General features: G+C 35.1%; 1 protein-coding gene across 17 annotated transcripts in view; it reads right to left on the bottom strand.

Annotated features, from left to right (window-relative positions):
* Window positions 1-1,766: 1,766 nt before the first annotated feature.
* Window positions 1,767-6,000, bottom strand: part of MBNL1 (muscleblind like splicing regulator 1) — a 201,750-nt gene continuing 197,516 nt past the window's right edge. For all 17 annotated transcript variants that reach the window (XM_024769005.1, XM_024768993.1, XM_024768991.1 and 14 more), the window contains one exon: window positions 1,767-5,212. The gene's annotated coding sequence lies outside the window, so the exon portion shown is untranslated. The remainder of the gene's footprint in view (window positions 5,213-6,000) is intronic.

Genomic DNA, 6,000 nt, shown 5'->3' with positions numbered 1-6,000 from the left:
CATTTAATTCTCCAACTTCCGCATTTTGTATCCCTTCATATTAATACGTGGACTTTGAACATTAAAGTGGATATGTTCTAGACTGTAAAAAGTTTCCAAATCTTGATATGTTCTAGACTGTAAAAAGTTTCCAAATCTTGAACATTATAATTTTGCTCCAGAACATATAGACTGTCTCAAATAGTAAAGTGACTGCTTCAGACTCATCAGTGAGTGGAGTAAAAACAAGTAGAAAGGGCTTCCCTGGTGGCACAGTGGTTGAGTCTGCCTGCCGATGCAGGGGACACGGGTTCGTGCCCCGGTCCGGGAAGATCCCACATGCCGTGGAGCGGCTGGGCCCGTGAGCCATGGCTGCTGAGCCTGCGCGTCCGGAGCCTGTGCTCCGCAACGGGAGAGGCCACAACAGTGAGAGGCCCGTGTACCACAAAAAAAAAAAAACAAGTAGAAAAATAGCAAAATCTCGTTGCTGACTGTCCCACAGGTTCACTCCCATGTTGAGTGACTATTTCCTGTATGAAGGTGCGCCTCAGTCAAATTTAGATTGTCACTGATCTTCAGGGTCATTCCAAGGTGTAAACTCCGTGAATGTCAAGGGTCTGTAATGAAATAAGAAACCAGACTTCTAAGACAGGGTCCCATCCTGTGAGCTGAGGACCCCTAGTGGTCCCTGCAGTAATAACTCCTTCTGAACAATAAGCATTGTCTGGAGAATGAGTATCTCAAATGACTGTTTTTCAGATGCACGTATATGTTGTTGTGATTAACAAAAACGTTACAATTGCTATTTGTTACTGTATTTTTTCAGTTAAAAGTTACCCCAAAGTACTATCACTAATTGGAGAGGAGCCAGATGTTTTGATGTTACTCAAAAAGGCTGTGAACCCCTGCTTTAGATAATCTCCCCCCAGGGCAGCTACTCTGGGGTGCAGCACCTTGAATAGTTGAGTCCACTGAAAATAACAGAAGTGTTCCACAGAACTCAGCCAGTAACAGAATTGTATTAATCATAAGTAATGCAGTTATTTTTATTGCAGTAAGTTTTAGAAAACAAGCATTGACCTACAAAGGAGAATTTGTAGGCTCTGACCAAATAAATGTCAAGTGCCACAGTCACACAGAGTAGCACTAAATGATCAAATGAGCAAATGTCTTCACATTGGAACTCTGGCTTTCACTGACTATCCGAGAAAATTGCAAAATGCAAAGCCATGTGGGATACCAGGCTTCACTTCAACAGAATTTTTAATTCACCATTTAAAAAACTCACACACACACACGCACACACACACAATCAAGAGTCATGTCATGGCTTGGTTCAGCTGTGTGTGTGCATAAACCTTTATCCCTCTGAATCAAGTGTCATCATTATTGCATTTATTGAAATATTCTCTCAGATTGCCTGATATCCAGTGCCAGTCTCCTGGGGCAGTCAGGCAAATAAAATTTCATTTACAGAAAGAATTGATGAGAGAATTTCCTTTTTTCCCTTAGAATTTTCCCCTCCAGCATCTAAAATATATCAAACAGCACTTAAAGTGTCAGAGGAAAGGAGGACGAGATTTTTCAGAGAACACTGGGCAGTGGGCGGCAATACATCACGATTCAGATTCTCCCTCTTGGTCTGAGAGGCTAGTGGGGAAGATAGTCAGTGCCTTACTTGCCATCAGTTAACACCTTATATTGAATTTCTACATCATTATGTTCGTCAAGACAGACATGCATGGATGCTTGAAACGCACAAAAATAATTTACTCTTCAATCTCAGATACACAAATATACTTAAGAAAGAGAAGTTTTATTAGGGCAATTTCACTTTATTTTTCCATACAGCAAAGTCAACTACTGCAGTAATAATAAAATAAGCATAAAACAAATTGCAGCCCAAGACAAAATACATAATTTTAAGCAACTACAAGCAGAAAGTAAGTTGTGATTACATAATAGTAAAACCAAGCACATCTGTCCTTTCAGCAGATGAAAGCGTAGGGTTGCTGATAAGTGCAACACCATAACCAGCTGGAGTGAAGGCTGGATACACTAATTCATTAAACAAGTGCCCATTATCACATTTGCTTTTTTGAGTGCTTCTGAGTTGAAAATTAAAACCATGAAATTTGAACTGTGTTTTATCTTTTTCACCTGCTGAAAGAACAGGATCCTACAGCAATTAAAAAACAATCACGTAACAACTATAGCTACTGTGTGCTGTTTGGTTTGCCTGTTTATGGTTGAAATTTTGTGAAAGTCAATACTTGTTTTGAAGATTTTTTTCTCTTTTTTTTTTTTTTGTGAACAATAAACCACTGAAATTGGCAGAAACTGATTTGAATAGTATATGTCCTTAGTATAGTTCTGTCTCTTTTTTGTTTTGTTGAAGTTTTAAACATGCAGTAGTTTTGAAAAATGTAAGGAATATTTGATCCATGATTTCACCTTAATGGTTGAAGTACCTGCTAGTTTTGGTAATGATCTTCAGGCAGATTTGGCCCAATGGAGTTTTTGTCAGTCATGAGATCTCGGAAGGATGGCCTATCTTTCCAGCTGAAAAAATCCTGGCAAACTACAAGCTGTCCACAAAAAGCAAAGCAACATGTTTGAAGGGGTATGGAGTGCTAACTCTGTGCCACTTTTGCAAGCAATTTTGCTCAGTCTGTCGTTGTATTAGCCTTAACAAAACTCCTTGTAATTATAGACGTTTTTATTCAAAATAAGATCTTACTATTATACAGGTTTCTCTCTTTTGACTATATACAGAAGTGCAAAAAGTCAACCTTCTCTCTAGACGTTCCAACATGCTAAAAACTGCAGCATAATCAACCCTCAGGAGTTTGCACACACGCTGTAATTCTCATTACGTAAACTTTGAGTATTTGGATTATCAACAAAAAGTCCCTTGTTCTATTTATTGATTACGCAGCTTATTTATAACAAGGCCTGATATTCAGGGATTTCAAAAATATTAAACAATACTTTAACATTTGAAATGGATACAGTAGAAAATAAATTTTATTCTAATATCTAGGATCTAGATCTTCTTATAATAACTAATTACAAACAAAATAAATCATCAAAATATTACTCAATTGTCTGCCAGGATTGTTGCGATAGCAACAACTTAACTTCTTACTTAGCAATGATTATATATTTATAAGATATCCATATAAAAGATCTTTGTTCTTTTAATGAAAACTAGACAAGAACTAACAATGACTGACATTCTTACACTTTAATATTAAATCAGTAAAATATAAATCATTTAGTTAACAATAATACGAATATTCATATGACACTACATGTAATTCAAAACTGAGTATGTTATGAAGGAAAAACTACTTTAATTTTTTTTTTGTATTTTGAAAAATTCATCGGTAAAATCTAATAAAACAAGAGTCTATAAACTGAAATGGTATTCAATTGTTAATAGAAAATGAAATCTAATAAATGTAGGAAATGAAAAACTACATTTTAACAAGAAAAATAAGTAATATTCTATAATGTAACTAACTACAATAACATATGGAGTCACCATTACTCTCTTAACACGATTGAAATTACATTGGTATGGGTTCCAACCCGTAATGTAATAATCTAAGGCTTTAATAGATGTACAGTACAATCAGTAAAATCAACACATCAGTCTTATATTAGAAAGCATCTCTCTCAAGCATAAAAACTTGCAGTAAACTTGGAAGTATGGAAAGTTCTAGAACTGAACTTTCACTTCTCCCATTCCATACTAGAACTACCAGTGACCTGGCCCCTACTTCAGCAATTTTTAGAACTGCTGAACAGAGCAAAAATATCCTTTACTAGCTGCAACATCCAAACCACAAAAAAGGAATTCCTTTGGATGAATCCATTCTTAAAAACTGAATGCACATCTATTTTTTTTTTTAATTTTGTAAAAGGCTTTCTAAGGCTATAAGCAGTAAATCTGAACAAAACAAAACAAATCACATATAAAATTCACCCATGTACTTAACCCACCCAGTGACTAGGTTAATTAAACATTTCCCATTTTCATATTTTGGTTTATCATGCATCTGATGAGTGCTGCTTTCTTCTTTGTTTAGAGTCACTATTTTAAATGTGACTGTGATGAAGCATTTAAGCAAATGTGAAACCATTTTTGCAAAGCATTTAGAGTCTTCTGACTTTTGACAGAGCTATAAATAGAAGCAAAATAATTTCCTCCAACTTTTTTTTTGTTATCGTGTCTCAGAAATGGCATATCCCTTTTGAATAACATGTTATACAGTATAGTATGCATAAATATTACACTACAATGCATTAAAATAATTTTATATATATATATCTATTATATATATCTCCAGTATGTGTGAGTTTATCTGTATTGAGAGAGTTTGTATTGTGCTGTCTATTTTGTTACGGTAAAGTTAAATCGGCCATTTCTGAGACAGCTTTGGTTTCCAAAAAAAAAAAAAAGGAAAAAAAAAAAAAAGAATGGTGCCCTTTGACTGATTAGTACTAGCAAATAAGCAACAAAATGTGGCTCCGAAAACAATAACACTGAAGAAATAATACTCTAATTTGATGTACAGTCTATGGCACTTCATGAGAATCCTTAACAACATGGTACTTAAAGCCATGATGTGCTTTAAAAGATACACAGTTGTGGTTTTGCTTGGCACATTCATCTCTGTCAGATCCCTCCCTCACCACATCTTAAAATCTACTACATTAAAAATATTACTCTTAAACAAAAATGACTGTGCATGCACGCTCTCATCTATAATGGCAATTTTAAATACAAGGTGCACCTTTGTTATTTGTAAACCTTGAAAGAAATAAACTTATTTTAAAAAAATTATATCTTGGTCTACAGACGTACCAATACATAATAGAATCATGGTTACACCATAGTCTGTCTTTTCAAGATGGCATGAATATATAGGAAACTAATTAGGTCTGCATATTTGAATGCATCACTCTGTGCTAGAAAAGAAAGACAATGTTGTTCTTTTAGACAGGAATATCACCTCAGCACAAATATCAATTAAATGTACAAAGTGTATAGGCAACAGTGTGCAGTGGATTTCCATGTTGTCTTGTCTTCTGGTTAACATGCAATATGCGGATGTCTTGTGGCTGAGGGGTTTTTGTGTGTGTTGCTTGACGGTATATACACTATGGCTAATGACCTCGTCCTTTACTCTAACCAAGCACACTGTCCTTTCCTCTTTAGCATGATCTGCAAGGGAAAAAGAGATAATCTTCGTTAAAACAGCCAATATCTAACAGCAGTTTCCAACATGCATTCAACATGAAAACTGTATTTCTTGGTTTAAAGAGTGAACGCATGTATATTGTATCTTCATGTAAAAACAAAAAACACTTCACAAGTACCCAGGATCTAAATTTGTTTATCATTTCTTTGAGAATAAAATGACATGCACAGCTTAATAAAACTGTAGACTCTGAACAAATATCACCCAACACCAAGCTCAAAGTATAAAATACATTTGTAGAATCAAGGGGCATAATGTAGTAGAGCTCTTTTTACCACGGTCATTGTGGGGCAGAACTTACAACTCATTTTACTTCTAAAGGTTAATAGGTTTCAAGAGTAATGATTTGGCCCACGAAATTAAAATCCATGCAACAATCCTGTTAAACACAATGTGCTCTCTTCGGGTGCTTGATTAGCACAGTATGTGTTTGGAAAAAAATAAAAGAACGATACTCTACATGACTGTTTTGGATAAAGTTTGGATTTTTCCCACTAAAGGCAAGAAAATAAAAATTGTTCCGTATGCTCCTGACAAATTACGGTTGAACTGCTATTACAATGCACCTGTGAGCTTGGTTCCAGTTTTTACGTGAAATTCGTTCCCGGAGAATCTTTACGTATTAAAATGTGCTTTAGCACACAACCTAGAGAATGAAAGAAATCACACTTTTGCTGCACTCAAAAACCAGTTTAAATATTGTAACTCCTCATGAAAATGAGTCATCATTTGTTAAACAGAACATTAAAGA

The sequence above is a fragment of the Neophocaena asiaeorientalis genome, unplaced genomic scaffold (assembly GCF_003031525.2).
Source record: "Neophocaena asiaeorientalis asiaeorientalis breed wild unplaced genomic scaffold, Neophocaena_asiaeorientalis_V1.1 scaffold118, whole genome shotgun sequence".
Classification (NCBI taxonomy): domain Eukaryota; kingdom Metazoa; phylum Chordata; class Mammalia; order Artiodactyla; family Phocoenidae; genus Neophocaena; species Neophocaena asiaeorientalis.
This window is presented reverse-complemented; position numbering and strand designations above follow the sequence as displayed.